The sequence below is a fragment of the Salvia miltiorrhiza genome, chromosome 6, assembly GCF_028751815.1.
Source record: "Salvia miltiorrhiza cultivar Shanhuang (shh) chromosome 6, IMPLAD_Smil_shh, whole genome shotgun sequence".
NCBI classification, from domain to species: Eukaryota; Viridiplantae; Streptophyta; class Magnoliopsida; order Lamiales; family Lamiaceae; genus Salvia; species Salvia miltiorrhiza.
In genome coordinates this window covers 7,613,278-7,631,453 of record NC_080392.1, presented here as the reverse complement: position 1 = coordinate 7,631,453, position 18,176 = coordinate 7,613,278, and the positions used below count along the sequence as shown (strand labels likewise).

The 18,176-nt window shown below is 40.7% G+C and overlaps 1 long non-coding RNA gene across 2 annotated transcripts; it reads left to right on the top strand.

Annotated features, from left to right (window-relative positions):
• The first annotated feature begins 2,108 nt into the window (after positions 1 to 2,108).
• LOC130988349 (uncharacterized) lies at positions 2,109 to 5,809 on the top strand. Of its 2 annotated transcripts, XR_009090061.1 has the most exons (4): positions 2,109 to 3,048; positions 3,141 to 3,230; positions 4,773 to 4,848; positions 5,446 to 5,809. It is a non-coding gene; the product is annotated as an uncharacterized LOC130988349 (long non-coding RNA). The 2 variants fall into 2 exon arrangements; XR_009090060.1 differs by having other exon boundaries at positions 4,773 to 5,809.
• The last annotated feature ends 12,367 nt before the right edge of the window (positions 5,810 to 18,176 follow it).

Below are 18,176 nucleotides of genomic sequence, written 5' to 3'. Positions count from 1 at the left end.
TTACGGACATTACGAGTTCACAGTGATGCCCTTTGGATTAACGAATGCCCCAGCCGTTTTCATGGATTTGATGAACCGAGTGTTCCATCAATATCTCGATAGTTTTGTCTTAGTGTTTATTGACGACATTCTCATCTACTCTAAGACTGAAGAACAACACGAGGAGCACTTGCGCATCGTACTCGAAACCCTGCGTAATGAGAAATTGTTTGCTAAATTCAGCAAATGCGAGTTTTGGTTGAGAGAAGTAATGTTTCTCGGTCACATCGTGTCGACTGAAGGAATTAAAGTAGACCCCGCCAAGGTCGAAGCAGTCAAGGAATGGAAGGCACCATCAAATGTCAATGAGATCAGGAGTTTCCTCGGTCTAGCAGGTTACTACAGAAGATTCATCGAAGGATTCTCGAAATTGGCTAGGCCAATGACTCAGCTTTTGAAAAAGGGGACTAAATACGTTTGGTCTGAAGCGTGCGAACAAAGTTTTAAGGAGCTGAAGACTAGGCTGAGTACTGCACCAGTGTTAGCAATACCAGAAGAGAATGAAGAATTCGTGGTGTATACTGATGCCTCGAAACTAGGATTGGGTTGCGTGTTGATGCAAAATCAGAAAGTGATAGCATACGCGTCTCGTCAATTGAAGCCCCATGAGCTGAAGTACCCGACTCATGATTTAGAACTAGCAGCCGTCGTGCACGCGCTGAAGATTTGGAGACACTACCTCTATGGAGTTAAGTGTGAGATCTTTACAGATCATAAGAGTTTGAAATACTTCTTCGAGCAAAAGGATTTGAACATGAGACAACGAAGATGGCTCGAATTAGTAAAGGATTACGATTGCACCATCAGTTATCATCCAGGAAAAGCGAATGTAGTAGCTGACGCACTGAGTCGAAAGAAGAAGGCTAAGCTAGGGTATTTCATCACCCAGCAGAAGGAACTGATCCGTGACTTCGCCTCACTCAGTTTGGAAATTGTTCATCCTCCAGACACAGTATCGGGTTGTGTTGCTGCATTGATAGCTAAACCTGATTTGAGGAAAAGAATTGTGCAAGCACAAAGAGAAGATTGGTTCTTGGAAAAGATGCGTCTAGCTGCAAGAACGAATGAAACGAAAGGATTCACTGAAGAAAAGGATAATGCACTTATGGTTGGTGAAAGATTGTGTGTGCCACACAAAGAAGAATTAAAGAATGAGATTATGAGCGAGGCTCATGATACTCCTTACACTGCACATCCAGGCAGCACAAAGATGTATCAGGATTTGAAGAAAATTTTCTGGTGGAAAGGAATGAAAAGAGATGTAGCGTTGTTTGTAGAGCGATGTCTCGCTTGTCAACAAGTGAAGGCCGTGCATCAGAGGCCGTATGGAATGCTGCAACCACTACCTATCCCTGAGTGGAAGTGGGAGCACATTAACATGGACTTCGTAGTGAGCCTACCGAGGTCGGCACGTGGAAACACTGCTATTTGGGTCATAGTGGACCGATTATCAAAGTCAGCGCACTTTCTGCCAATTCAAATGACTTTTGGATTGGAGAAACTTGCAAAGTTATATGTCAAAGAGATAGTACGCCTCCACGGTGTACCTGTATCTATCACATCAGATCGTGACACCAGATTCACATCGCGTTTCTGGAAAAGTTTACAAGAAGCAATGGGCACTCAGCTGAATTTCAGCACAGCATACCACCCTCAGACTGACGGGCAGTCAGAAAGAACGATTCAGATTCTAGAAGATATGCTGCGAACGATTGTCGCAGACAAAGGTGGAAGTTGGGAGGATTTGTTACCTCTTGTAGAATTTGCTTATAACAACAGTTATCAAGCAACAATTGGAATGGCTCCATATGAGGCTTTGTATGGCCGAAAATGTCGATCGCCACTTTACTGGGATGAAGTGGGCGAGAGAAAGTTGTTAGGTCCTGAACTGGTCCAACAGATGGTTGAGAAGGTCGACCACATCAAGCAAAGAATCAAAGAAGCTCAAGATAGACAAAAGTCTTACGCCGATAAACGCCGATCGGAGTTAGAATTCAATGTTGGGGATCGAGTTTTCCTCAAAGTTTCTCCCTCAAAGGGAGTTATACGTTTCGGAAAGAGGGGCAAGTTACGACCCCTTTTTATAGGACCTTTTGAGATCCTAGATAAGATAGGCCCTGTAGCCTATAGGTTGGCATTGCCACCCAGTATTGGAGACGTGCACAATGTGTTTCATGTCTCTCAGTTAAGAAAGTATGTGTTTGATCCAAAACACGTGATTAAGCATGATGAAGTAGTCCTAGCTCATGACTTAAGTTATGAAGAGAAACCAGTCCAGATACTTGATCGCAAGGTTCAAGTTTTACGTAACAAGAACATCGTTCTTGTTAAAGTGAAGTGGAACCATCACGGGATGGAAGAGGCCACATGGGAACTTGAAGATTCAATGAAAGTCAAGTATCCCCAGTTAGATTATCAAGGTATGTAATTTCGGGGACGAAATTTTTTTTAAGGAGGGAGGGATGTAATACCCCGTTTCTCCGAGTTAAATTTAGAATTTATTTTCGAATTTAGAAGTAAGATGATTCACGCCGGATATAAAGAAAATGAATTTATTTTTAATTCCAACAAAAATGATTTACAAAAATATTTGTAAATTTAGTTATTGAATTTATATGCATTTGCATATTTATTTAATTTAGTATTTAAGTATTTTCACGAGCTATTTATTTAACGAACACTGAAGTATTATTACAGTCCCGGTATTTTATGTTCCTAATAGCCACCCTTTATCATGATTATTTTTTTTATTTTTTTCATACATGTCACAATCAAATCATATCTTATCAAATTTTTTTCACTTTCTTTCCTCCCACCATACCCCCTTCTCCTACTAATCCGACAGCAAATAATCTCCAAAATCTTTCACAATCTCTCTTTCCACCCACACTAAAGCTTGTCTGCCATATCTTATGCTCAAATTAATTTATTCCTACATTATTTCACAAAATCTTTCACAATCTCTCTCTCGCAAGTAGCAGAATTCAGGAGCAAAAGATAATTTCATAGGTGAGCTTTAAACGTGAGTTTCTTCCATTTTTGCTTGGTTCATCTTACAAATTGATGGAAACAATATCTGCAAATTCTATCTTTTCCTATAGCTCCATTTAAGGAATATCAGCAGCTCGATTCCAGCAACCAAGCAAATCCAGAATCAAACAACACCCATTTCACATCCTAAGTTCCTAAAGGTTCTCTCTTGAACCCCTTCGTCTCATTAGCTTTTACAGTTTAAATCAAGCAATTCATTTGTGCCATTTCAGTAAACCAATATACACAGCAACACATTCAAGCATTTCAATAGTATGACTTTCATTATTACATATACATACATGAAAGCATGATTTATTGAAAAGAAAATAAAGACAAAGATTTTATTTTCAAGCTTTAACCGTGTGTGTGTGTTGGGTTGAGTTGAGCGGTGCCGGGATGGCGGCGTGCTCGCTGCCGGTCCTCCGGCCGTGTAAGAGGAAGAGGACGCTGGTGAGAACAGAGGGAGGCCGCAGCACGGCGGTTTTGCCCGCTGCTGTCGGGCCGGAGATCGAGAGAGAGTTGGGGGTTAGGACGCTGGAGCGTGAAGCCGCTGCCGTCGTCCGCTGGATTTTCAGAAGGAGGCGACGGCGGATCTGCTGCGAGGACGCCGGAGGCGGCGGAGCTCCGCGGCGGTTGCGCCTGCTGCGTGAAGGAGAGAGGGCTGGGTGCGTGAGTTTGTGTTGGTGCGATGATGGAGATGAGAGAAGGGAGAGCCGAGAGTATTCGCCGTTGCTCTGGCGAGCTTCCGAGGCGGCGGAGTTTCTGGCGGAACCGAGGGAGAGAGGGCTGAGCGGGGCTGTTGGCGACGTTGGGTGCGTGCGTCTGTGTGTGAGAGACGAGAGATGGGGGAGAGGGGAGTCAAGGGACGGCGGAGGCGGCGTTGCTACCGCCGCCGGAAAAGATCGAGAGGAGGGGAGAGGGTGCTGTTACATGTGTGTGTGAGTGTGACCGAGAGAGAGAGAGAGTGAGATTAGTTGTTTGTGTGTGTGTATTATGCGGCTGGGGGGGGGGGGGGAGAAGAAGGGGGGGGGGAGTGTGGGCTAGGGCTTGGTGAGGGTTGGGCTTTGGGGTTGGGTTTGAGTGATGGGCTTGGTAGTGGGCCGATTTTAATTAGAGTGGGCTCGAGTTGTGGGCCGATTTTAATTAGAGTGGGCTCGAGTTGTGGGCCGATTTTAATTAGAGTGGGCTCGAGTCATGGGCCGATTTTTATGAGTATTTGGGCCGAGATTTTATTTATTTTTGTTTCAGTTGGGCTATTAATTAATAAATTTGTTGGGCCTTATTTTATTTAAGGATTTTGAATTGCCTTCAATTAATTAAATTGGGCTTTCTTATTTTTAATTAATTGAACTATTATTAGTTTGATTAATTTATTTAAAGGATAATTTTCATAATAATATTAAATTATTATTATGTGCATATTTTAAGTAAATTACTTATTATATGCTAAGCATGACATGATTTGCATTATATTTTGCAATAAAAATATTTATGATTTAATTGATTTTATTTATAATTCCAATTATTAATTAAAGATGAGTAAGAATATTGTTGGTGTTCTTAACTCAAGAGAAATGTTTTCAATTATTTATTTATTTAAATTTTGAAAACCCGGCTAAGTGAATCATAGAATATTAAGCACTACACCATGACTTAAGATTAGAATTCAAGGAGACCTATTAAGAATAGATTTCTTGTAGGCTTTGAGCATCAGGAGGATTAGCACTGCTATTCCGATTCAGAGATAAGGTTAAACGACAGGCTTTGCCTAGACAGGTGGGCTTATTTTTCAAATGTATGATTTAGCTATTGAGCTTAAATATTCGTGTAATATAAACTGTTTATCCAATAAAATATTTTTGTGCACTCTACCATGTTTAATGCTCGTACAGTTAATCAATTGAGGTTCTCTTATGACCTAACACGTTGTTTGAGAATTGTGTACACTTGTTAGATGACTCGGTGGGTTGATCTCCATCGGGCACTAACCAGAGGCGTTATAAGGGTGCTCGACTGGATGTGTTCCGGAGCATAGTTATGATAGGTCTGTCTGGATTAATTTCCGAGGTTTATTTTACTTGACTGGGTTACGCCCTCAGTTCAAGTCAGCGGGAGACAGAGATCCGTCGGTGGTTAGAGGTCCGGGATCACAGCGAGTAACAGAATGGAGTGTGCAAACGCGCGCAAAATAATTAAGTATATATATATATATGAAAATGTTTTAACATGCATAGAAGTTATTTCTCTTTAAAACCTTCTATGTCATGTCAGTAAGATTGGATAAACTGTTCTTCAGATTATGAAATGCTTTAAAAGTTGCAGCCCACTAAGTACATTAGTACTTAGCCCAAAATTACTTTCAAATGTTTTCAGGTTAATGGCTGGTGATGACGGGGCAGAGCTGAGGCTAGAGTTCAACTCCTTATTTTAATTTCCGCTGCAGAACTAGCCAGTATCTGTCTTTTGTTCCTTAACTTAAGACCTATTATGTTGTGAATTCTAAAAACAATATCTTTTGTTGAACCTAGACTATTAACTCTCAAATATTTTGATTAGTGATTGTTGGTTATCTGAAGCATGACACTAAACTTGTGATCCTGAAGTTGTTATGTTTGTTGATTGATTCGTATCACTTGAATACCTGTCTTTCTTCATCCAAAGGGGCTAAGCCCGATTGTTATCCCTTTTATTCGGATTTCACAAGGATTTTCCCTTGTTCATTTAGATGATTAGTCGTACCCCAATTATAGTTATTGTTTCAAGAATTGGGGTGTGACACACTTGATTACAGAACTGACAACTATTAAATTTATTGAAAAAAATGACAAAATAACTACTATTAATTAGAACTAATTAGAACAAAAATACTAATTATAGGCACACACTTTTTTTCTCTTACTTTTCTCCCAAAAGCAACAAAAGAATATGAAAAAAAATCAGAATAATTTGAAGAAAACAGAGCCGCACATATGAGAAAGTTCAAATAAAAACAATACTTATGTTGTTCGATTTTAATTAAAGGCCTATCTGATTAGCCAAGTATAACGTCCTAATTGGTAAATTAAATTCCCTAATCTAGCAAAGTAATATAGAACGACAAAGACCAAAGGTCATATTCCGGCAGTGAGAGCAGAGAGGGATTTCAACATAGAAGAGCACGGCGATTGGAGAGCACGACTGAGAAACTTAAGTTGCAGAGCACGACTAAATTAAGCGTAGAGACATGGGTGATAGGTAGGTTATTTCAATCGGTGGTATTTGAATAACAATTTTGTTCGTGTGATTGCGTTCTTCTTTCAATAATCGATTGGGTTTTTGAAATTGTATTTATTTTATTTTTATTTATTTATTTATTTATTTTGCAGTTGCAATTTCACCCTCTTTATACATCACGATGGAACATTTAAGGAAGCACAAGGCTTTGATGATATGGGTAAAAATGTAGGATTTTTTGACCTTGGTATAGACAAGTTTGGGTTTTTGGGTTTGAAGGAGTTAGTCAAGGGTTTAGGTTACTCAGGATGGGGTAAGTTACTATATGTGGAGCCTAAGTCATATGTCTTTAAGGTGATCAAAATCGATAAAGAGGTGATGGAGGTGTTGGGCTTCATATGTTGTTCTAACAAATCTTTAAACGTTTTTGTGGAGGGTGGGATTAGGTTAGATGTTGGGGAAAATGATGGGGAGGGTTATTGGGCAGATGATGGGTTAGAGTCTGGGGCAGGTGATGGGGAATATCAGCCTTCTCTTAAAGAGGTACTCTCAAACTTATGTACTATAGATTCAAGTGGAGGGGATTGCGTGCTTCAAATGTATGATGGAGGAGTAACCAGTGACTCCAAGAGTGAATATATGCCCTCTAACGAGGAATAAACTGATGAGGATGATGATCCTAATAGGGAACGTGTATAGATGATGAAGAATATTTGGATGTTAGGTAAAAAAAGAAGGATAAAGGTCCTGCTACTTGGGTTGGGGAGTTAATAGAGAAGTGTCAGTATGAAAAAGATGAAGAAAATGTATCAAAGTATGAGAAATCTAATGAAGATGTTAATAGCAGTGAGAATGACAGGGTGAAGGGAAGATGGTAAGACCTAAGAAGAAAAAGAGTAGGTGTGATCCAAATTTTGATAAGAAACAACTTGATATCACGCTAGAGCTCAGATTTGCTGATGGGCATGAGTGTAAGGTAGCTTTAACAAGTTGGGTAATTGCAAATGGGAAGTTTATTCAATTTAGGAAAGTATCACAAGATCAATGTGAGGCTATTTGTAAGCCTACATGTCCATGGGGGGGCTTTATGCCTATGTTTTTAAAAAGGGGTTCATTAGGTATTTGAATGAGGAACCATCAATCTATGTCTGTGAATACTACACAGTTAGTAGGTACTTGCAGGCATGCAAATATGCTTTGGAATGATGAGCCGTTGTGGCCACAATGTGATAATGTGATGGTGACAACTTAACATCAACCGAATGATTTATTCAACTTAACATCAACTGATATAGTCCTAATGTGATATTCCTAATTCTACATTCAATCCCTTACAACTTAACATCAAATGGACTTGACAAATCTTCATTCTTCACCATGGAAGCTTCAATTCCATGACCTTCATAGCCTTCAAATCCATTATGATTGTTCAATGCAACATCCTTTTTCATTTCTCACTTTGTTAAAATCAATTGATACATTTAGGATAATATGTATTGATTTGTTGTTAGGTGATGTATATAAATGAGAAGACACTATTTTTTGTGGACGTACCAAAACGATAAATGTAGACCATTTTTATGGGACATATGAAATATATTTTTTTTTTCTTAGAAAATATAATCATTTGCAATGATTTATGCCCTTTTTAATATATATATATATATATATATATATATATACTATTTTATATTATGTAATATAAATTTCCATTTTCATTGACTTACTTTGTATTTTATTTTATATCACTTAATATATATTTAAAATTATATACTACTCCTATTATGTATGATAAATACGTATGAATAATCGGTCCGTGCACTGTACACTCGAATGCACTATACATCCAAGTGCACAGTCACATCAATTTATATATTACACGTATTATGTATCATAAATACGTAGAAATAATTGGACCGTGCGTAGCACGGGTATAATCAAGATAACAAATTGTTCGGTGGGATGATGTATATAAAATAATTATTTTATATTTTATGACATACATAAAAAATCTAAACTTTTCTTTTTTATTATTTAAATAAATAATAAAAAAATTGATATGTAGAATCTAAAACTTTTTTTTTCATAAGCCCGATACTTATTTAATGCTTTTAGTCCGATTAATTACTTGATCTTGGGCCTTCATATTTTGTGTGGGCCAAATTAAAATAATAAAAAAAAACTATGAAATTTGGTCCATATGTAGAATTACTTTATATGCACACAGATTTTTTATGTTTTTTTAAATATTTTTAATACATAAGTTACCCATTTAATTATTTAATGCTTTAAGTTTATAAAAGAAAATATAATTCTAAATATATATTCGATACAATATCAAAGTTCTTCCGTATATCATTTTGTAGAGTCAAAGTGCTTACATATATCATTTTATGTAGTAATATAAGTAGCGAAATATAATTCTAAATATATATTTGTGTCGTACTATCATTATATTTGTGTTGTACTATCTTTTAATATGAACTGTATGATATAAAAGTTATTTGTTATTTTTATTCCTATTTTTTGTATTATGTAATGTACATGATTAGTTTTGTTTAACCATTTTCTATTATGTTTTGTATCACTTTTGTTTTTCTTTTTACAATTCTATAGTAGCGCTACAATACTTCACAAATACGTATCAATATTCATGTCGTGCGAAGTGCGGGTATGTTTTGTATCACTTTTTTTTTTTTGCTTTTTACAATTCTATATGTTACTGTTATTATATATGATAAATACGTATAAATAATTGGACCGTGCGGAGCACGGGTATAATACTAGTCATACTTTATCTCATTCATACACAATATTTACAAAAAAACATATCTTACAAATCATTTACTCCCTCCGCCCCTGAAATAACTTCCTCTTTTTTCTTTTTTGGGACGTCCCTCAAAGAACTTCATCTTTCTTTCTTTCCATTTTTGAACAACTACCCCACCACTAATAATACTTTATTTATTCTTACTTTTCATTTTGCACCACTCTCAATACTAATTATAACACATTTTCAAAACTTCCAATAATAATTATAATATTTGTTTCCCACTATCAAATACACTTTACAACGTTTCCTTAAAATCTGTGTCGTCCCCAAAGATGAAACTATTTCAGGGACGGACGGGGTATTTATTACCTAACAAATTAATTCAGTGAGAAATTTATTCACTTTATATTCATCTCTCAGTATTTCTGAAAACCTGTGTCGAATTAATTCGATGGGAAAGCATGCTCACACACAAGAGATAAAAAAACGCCATAAGATATTAAAGTTGAAATGGAGATAGTTAAAGCTTATCAGTTTTATTAGGAAATGAGCTAGAATAGGAAATAGGCAATAGCATTGTAGCTGCAAACATTTTTGTATTCACTTCAAACTTGAACTTTACAATGCAAGACTCAGTTTCATTTTATAGCAATTTATCGACTGTTCTAGATCATCTAATGAAATCCTATACAACTAGCTAAAGTGTACAAACTGAGGAACATAAATGCAATGCTAACGTGCTATCATATACAATCAAAATATCATAACAAACATGTACTCTCACGAGTGAACTAGAGTGGGCATATTCAGAGTTCAGATTCCTTGCTTCAAGTAATCTTCAGTCTCTCTTGGCATACACCGTGGATTATAATGCTGAGGTGGAATGTCTTCATGGAGGACAACATGGACTTCATGCATGGGAGTGGTGACTTGTTTAGTCTCTCTAACATCCGCCCTCAATTCAATCGCGCTTAAAGAACTAACACCCAATAAGTTCTTCGAGCGAGAAAAGAATTGCAAACTGAGAGGCTTAGTGCCGAAGCTGAACTTGGGGTTTTAATCGAAGTTGTCGTTTCAGATAATATACAAATTAATTTATAATACATTGCCCAAGACAGGCGTAGTGCCAGTGATAAGCTAGGGTCGATTCCACAGGGAGTTGGTGTAGTTGCGTCTCGTGTCACGGTCACAAAAAAGAGAGGGGGAAAGGTGTACGTATCGTCCTGGTCATGAGATACTTAATCGGAGTCTCAAGGGACAGTATCACGGGCAAGAGGGAAAAGAAAATAAAAACTGAAACACTAAAATAAATAATTAAAATAAAAGGAGAACCACGGCAAGGTAATGAATCAACAAATATAAACTTGATCGGTTATCAGCTAAGATATTCACTACTACGTATATCTACTAGTTATAACTTATCAATGGCCTATGTATATCTACTAGTTATAACTTTATCATATGGATATTTCGTTATACACAAAAAAATTATATAAAATATTCATATTGTGTAACACATTGGCACAAATTTATATTTTTAGCATTGAAGTTGTATTATTAAATGACAATTTTATATAAAAAAAGAAAAGAAAAAACCTAAAAAAAAACCCTTGAAAGCACAGAAAGAGCAGACTAAGGGCCGAGTCTCATTAAAACCTTTTCACGGAAAACCCAGTGGTAAAAACCGTGAATAGGAAAAAGAGTACTCGTCTAGACACAAGACGAAAGTAGGGAATAGCTAAAGGAGATACAACTCCGAGATTCAGAAAACAACGAAAAAACAACCACCCATCAGTCCCAACTACCGTTTCTTACGCAGATGGCTATGCGAAGCCATGTCAAGGCGAACCGCAGCCCTAATCTCCTCAATCTCGTGCGGCCACCACCCTTCTGAACGTTGTTGGTTAGCCATAATATCTGCCGCCTTGTTTCCTTCTCTAAAGATGTGAGAAACCTGCAGCGAGAAAGCATCTAACATCTTTAAAATCCTATTCCACGCCGCCTTAAAACGCCAAGGCACATTCAAAGAACGAGTATTAAGAATTGATATCACGTAGGTGGAATCGGCTTCAATCCAAAGCTTGTGCCAACCACGATTGTGAGCAATTTGAATCGCCGAGATAACAGCCAGGAGTTCCGCTTCAAAGGCAAAACCCGAGCCACCTTTGAAGTGAAAACAACCACGCACAACATTCCAGTTATCTCTAAACACCCCACCTGCAGCAATAGTGCCCGGAGCTCCCGTCGCTGAGCCATCCGTATTTACTTTGATCCACGGCGCCACCGGTGGCCACCAATGCACCTCAACAAACTCCGGAGGAGGAGCACTCCTGGTAGTAACACCCACTGCCCGGAGAATCAGATAATCTGACCAAGAATTCGACATGTAACCTAATTTAGGAAAGTTATCATCAATCTCTTTGAAAGCAACTTTCACAGTGTGGATGACACGACTTGCTTCGAACTTTTGATTATCAAAGATACAATTGTTTCTCTGCATCCAGATGGCCCAGATGACCGTGATGATACCAGCTTTCCAGACATTACCGGTGAGTGGACTAAGTTTATACTGCCAAGCTGCCACCAAAAAACTATGAATATCATTCTCTTGCAACCCTTGCGTGAAATTGAACCACCCAAGAAACGTAGCCCAAATATTCTGCACACGCTCACAATTCCAGAAAAGGTGATCCTGAGACTCACTTTCTTTTAAGCAAAGCAAACAGACGTTTGGCGTGATCATACCGTAGCGGATAAGGCGATCATAAGTCGGAACTCTATTATGAAGAAGACGCCAACAGATCAAAGAACGTCGAATCGGAATAAAAGATTCCCAAAGCCAAGAGCCCCAAGACGCCTTCGGAAAATGATGACAATGCTTGTTGAATGCCAGCGCAGTAGTGACATTCCCGTGCAACGAGGGTTTCCAGAAACGCACATCTCCCTCAGTACCAAGAGGAGTGAGTAAAATATCACACACTATCTCAGGAAAAGCATTAACAAAGGCTTGCGTGAAATGCCAGAGCCCATCGTAGAAATAATCAGCCACCGATTGAGTAAGAAACGGAAGCATGAAATGCGGAATACCGCATTTATTCATAAGATTATACCCAAGCCAGTCGTCATACCAGAATGAAGTAGAAGCGCCGTCATAAATATACGAGTACGAATCCGCCACCAAACCATCAATTTCCTCACGTAAGCTCATCCAGACAGAAGAAGCAGCCACCAGAGATTTACAACGCCCAAAGCGATCGAGATATCTATCTCTAATCAAATCATATCCGAACTCACGCCCACCAACCACCTTCCACGCCATTTTCATAAGATAGCTCTTATTCATGAGCTCGAACGACCTAACCCCGAGACCTCCCTCCTCCTTAATCGAGCAGACCCTCTTCCAACTCACGGAACAAGATGGCGTCTGCTTGATGTTGCCAGTCCAAAGGAAATTACGGCAGCACGCATCGAGCTCCTTAATAAGAGCAGTCGGCCATCTATAAACCATCATGGAGTGCGTCAGGGAGCTTTGGATAACCGACCTGATCAGGCAAATCCTCCCAGCCATCGACAAGTGTAATCCCTTCCATCTCGCGAACTTGTTGATCACACGATCATGTATCGGTCGAAGATAGGAGGCATGCACACGACCCTTAAAGATAGGAACCCCAAGGTAAGTAATCGGAAAGTTGCCCTGAGAAAATCTCAATATGCTCCGAATAGCCCTGCAGGTCTGAGAAGGAACTTTGCTAGTAAAAAATATTTGCGACTTATCCGGGCTCACAATTTGATCAGAGATTTGACCATAATATTCCATAATTTTCTGAATGGTATTAGCGTTCGTGACCGTGGCATGACAGAAAACCAGAATATCATCCGCATATAAAAGATGAGTTGGAAAATTAATTCCCTGTCTCATTTGCATCGGTGTAAGTGTGCCCGCGCTAACACAATTTGCAAAGAGCCTACCAAGAACATCCTCGGCGATTCCAAAAAGAATCGGAGAAAGAGGATCGCCCTGACGAACACCCCTTGAACACGCAAAATAACCTTTAAGCTGACCATTGTACAGAATAGAGATCCTAGCCGAGTGAAGCAGAATCTCAATCCAACTAATGAACTTTGAATCATAGCCAGCAACACGAAGAACGTTAAGCAGGAAATCCCAGCTAAGAGTATCAAAAGCTTTTTTGATGTCAATCTTGCAAGCCATGTTTTGACCACGGCTCGTACGATGCATACAGTTCACGCCTTCGGACCCAATCAGAATACAATCGTGAATGGAACGACCGCTAATAAAACCAAACTGATGACGGGAAACATAAACAGCAGCAACCTGGCTCAGTCTAGACGCCAACACCTTAGTAATAATCTTGTAAAGAAAGTTGGACAAAACAATCGGTCTCAGATCCGAGACCGAATTGACGACATCTTTCTTAGGTATCAACACCAAGGTATTAGAATTGCAGCCTTGAGGAAGATAAGAATTCCGGAAAAAAGCTTGAACAGCACACCAAATATCCACTTTAATAATCGACCAACAATGCTGAAAGAACTTACCCGAGAAACCATCAGGCCCAGGCGAGCTGTTCGGCTCCATCTGAAAAAACCGCAGCAGAAATTTCCTCTTCATCCGGCAAACGAATGAGCAAATTATTATAACGATCTTCGACCATCTCCTCAATAACCGCCTCAACCGCCGTAATATCAGTATTAGTATGACTGCTAGTCGAAAACAAAGAAGAGAAGAAATCCACGATATGATCCCCAATAACCTTCTGGTCGTAATTCATATCTCCATTGATCTCCATGTGAGAAACGATGTGAGGTTTACGACGAAACCTAAGCATGGCATGAAAGAACTTCGTGTTCCTGTCTCCATCTTGAAGCCAAGACACCCGGCTTTTTTGCTGTAAAAGCGAGCTCTGCCTGGAAAGCGCAACGTTGATCTTTGCTTGGGCTTCCACTTCTTTATCAAAGAGATCCTCCGTGTAACCATCCCTGGCAATCTGATCTTGAATCTCCAAAAGCTCTTGTTGAGTATTCATGATACAAGAATCAACATTTCCAAAAACATTCCGATTCCACGCGCGAAGAACCTGCCGAAGACGCTTTAATTTATGCATAACTTTAAAAATCGGGCAGCCAATCTCGGTATCCATCTGCCAGGACCCTTCCACCGTATGGAGAAAATCCGGATGTAAGATCCACATGTTAAGGAACTTAAAGAAATGATGGCGAGGAGGAGCATCCACCATGCAATGAAGAACAAGCGGGGAATGATCCGAGGTAATACGTGGAAGAGCTTGGACAAAAACCGAACTCCAGAGATTTGCAAAAGAATCAGCAAAAATCGCTCTATCCAGACGAGACTCCACATGGGTAGGCATAAATCTACGACCAGACCACGTGTAATGCAGACCAACCGTAGGTGCCTCAATGAAACCGGTGGCTTCAATGAATTCACAGAACTCCGCACAAGCAGTAGAGTTAGGCATACAGTCACTACTTCTTTCATGGGCGCCTTTTACCGCATTAAAATCGCCAATAAAGACAACATTACCATCAATATGATCCAGAAGATCCAACCACAAACGCCGTCTGCCAGCATACGTGTTAACGCCATGCACCACCGCGATTTTGAAATTCCACGTTGACCATCTGCAGTTCATGATAACCACCTGCTCCGAGGAGAAAATCACATCATGAGTAACAGAAGGATGAGAAAAAACCCAAATATTCGAACTCATGTTGTCTCTTGAATTTTGAAAACAAGGAATAAGATTCAGAGAACGCCAAAATCTAGAAAAAGTCTTCTTGAGATTCGTCTTAGGCTCAATAATCCCAACAATAACAGGGGAGAAGGAGTCGCAGTGCTCCTTTAAAACTCGTTTGGACTCGTCCGTAAGGCCCCGGACATTCCATACGAGGACATTCATCATAAAGACTGAGAATTCGTGTTCGGGTTTTCACCCGATTCCACTTCAGCTGCCCAACTCTTGGCCGCCACATTATTCAGGGCTCTATCATTCTTCGAGCTCCCAGATGTAATAATGAAATCTCTAGGTTTATCTCCTGCTTCCCAAGCTTTGTAAAGTTTATTTTTGATGAAATCTTCAGCCTGTTGATTGGGTTGTTGGTTAGGATGCTGCTCCACTGACTTCCGTAGACGACTCTTGATACTATCTTCCTCGAGAATCCTCGGTTTCTTTATTGCCAAATCTTTCGGCGGTCTCCCCCTTTTTTTCACCTGCGCCTCCGCCTCACAATTCCTGAAAGTTTCCACTATCCGCTGAGCTTTGATAGCGCTTTCCATCATCTTTTCTTGTTTCTCACAATTTTTATCCCGATTGACCGAACTTTCAAAAATGACGATCTGTTGTGAATCTTCTTCAGCCACTGTCTTGCCACCATCCGACTGCCCATCAGATTCCTCTCCTGAATCTATCTCTTCCGTAATCGGCACAGTGATCGCCTGTAAGATATCCGGACCTGACATCAATCTATCTCCATTGGCATCCTCAAAATCAACATTCCGATCAGTTAAAGCCAACGACTGATTGTGGTTCTTTGTTCCCCGCGGTGTCAGAATCTGCTCTTCTTCAACAACAACCTGTTCCAAAACCCCCAACTGATTTTGAATCTGCTCTTCTTCGACAGCCACCTGTTGAAAAACCCCAAACTGATTTTCAGTGATAATCTGCTGTCTGTGAGCTTGGTCAGTCCTATTCTGGTCCCAAGATTTTGGTTTCCAGTTAGGTGCCCTAACCTCCTTGACAGCTCCCTTATTAATTATTTCCTTGTCTTTCACCAGCGACATATCTTTGGCCTTCCCATTCCTGCTGTCCTCCTTGGATTTGTTCCTCATTTTATTGCAGTTATCAATAGAATGTCCAGTGATCTTACACTTAGAGCAGAAGGCCGGTAGTTGTTCGAATTCAAATTCGACGTGAAAGGAACGTTCTTCCCCGTCAACCAGCAAAGCCTCCGGAAGAGGACGCGAGAGATCAATTTCCAACAAAATTCGAGCATAATGTCCAGCAGCACCACGTGCAGAAGCCCCATCAACTTTAATAGGCGATCCCATCGCCCTTCCAATACCCGTAATGACATCCAGAGTCCAAAATTCTAAGGGCAAATAATAAATGCGCATCCAAACTTCACAAAGTGATGAAATTTCTTTATAGGGGTCGAAGAATCTCACCCATTCGCGTAACCGCATGGTTCCGAAAGGTAACTCCCAAGAAGTGCTTTTCTGAACTAGCGTCTTGTCTTCAGCGGTATTAAATTTAATAGTGTAGAAGCTCTTTCCCATGGGGATGATTTGCCAATCATTGTCAATATTCCAAGCCACCTGAAGATCACGTTTAAGATCCGTGAGAAGACGCGGCTTCTCTCCTTTCCTAATAAGAAGACGACCAATTAAAGCATGCTCAAATTGATTTATTTTGGGCAGCAGATGCTCTTTTGGCACCCTAAGCGTGGGTATTTCACCAGAGAAGTCCGGTTGCAGCGAAGTGAATCGATGAACAAGCACATCCGGCGTACGTTCAATTTGTCGGGGTCTCCTCAGAAGCGAAGCAAAAGAAGTGGTGTTCGGCCGGTGAAGCTCTGTCGCCGAGGCCTTCTTAGAATTGTCTCCCTTGATCAAATCCTGAACCTTAGTATTGGATGTAGTGAATTTATGAACTTGTGAATGTCCAGAAGGTCTACCAGCAAAGGACGTTGTCGTAGATTCCTCAGCCAAACCCTTTGAATATTCAGCAGCAGATTTCTCTTTGTCGTGACATTCTCCATGGCTATGACGTTGAGTAGAAAAATTATTGGAAACTTGAGGCAGATTCAGCCCTGCCTTATCAACCATAATCGGCAACTGTTGTTGGTTGATTTGCATCGTAGGCGTCGGTGGCTTGCTCGGCGACATTGGCGGCATCGGTTGTGGCGTGCCGGCGATCTCAGCAAAGGGCTGCATGGGCGGCGACTGGGCCGGTGAGCAGATCTCTTCTTCAGCGGCAGAGAGGTTCGGCAGCAGCTGCGGAGCTTCATCAGCGGCTGCGGCGGGAGCGGACCTTCGCCAGTTGCTGCGTGGAGACGTCGGAGGCGGAAGGGCGGAACGCTGGGTGGCTATGGGAACAGCCCGGTCGCCGGTGATTGGGAGATCCATTTCTCTCTCAGATCGCCTTAGGGACAGCGGTGCCGGGTCTGGAGATGCGAATGAAGACTTGAGCGGAGATGGGACGCGGTCTGCCGGAGCTGTTTGCTGCAGACGAGCGGCGTTCGTCTCCGCCTTGTGGGGTGGCGGGCCGCCTAACGGCGTTACTCTCCGCTGACCTGAGCCAGATTCTAGCGGGCAGCCAGCGGTGGCGATCGGCCTGGTCGTGCTCCGCTCGTACTTCTACACAGCGGGGCCGGATCTGGAGTGCGACGGGTGCGATTGCTGCGGATCGTCTCCGCTGACTGCGGAAAGGCGCGAGCGGCGTTCGTCTCCGCCTTGTCGGGTGTCGGGCCGCCTAGCGGCGTTCCTCTACGCTGACCGGAGCCAGATTCCAGCGGGCAGCCGGCGGCGGCGATCGGCCTGGTGCGGCGCAAGCTTTGGTCAAACACGCGTGCCTTCTTCTTTTTCTCTCCAGCTCATATCACGCGTGCCTCGTTTTTCCTCGGTCTACTATGCATAGCATTGAAGTTGTATAAGTTTAGTTACTATAGAATATAATTATAATCATATTTATTTATCCTCTTTTTTTCTACTTTGTTATATTAATAAAGTATATTTATTATGTTTAGTATAATCATTATCACCGGCTTTATAAAAGTAAATTGATGGTTATTTTATAAAATTGTATATAAGAATAAAATAGTTATTGTTAATAGGGGTGAGCAGCGGGTTGGACACAAATCGATACGGACCGACTCATCAAGTTTGATGGACCAAAAATTTTGAAAATTTGGACCAACTCAGACCGAATTTTAAGAGAGGACCGATCCAGGACCGGACCGTACCCAAACATCGGGTTTGGTTCGGTCCGGGTCTGACCCGCCGAACCGTAAAATTTATTTTTGTCCTATTTTACACTCAAATTTTAGATTTAAAACTTAAGAATTTATATACGAACACATA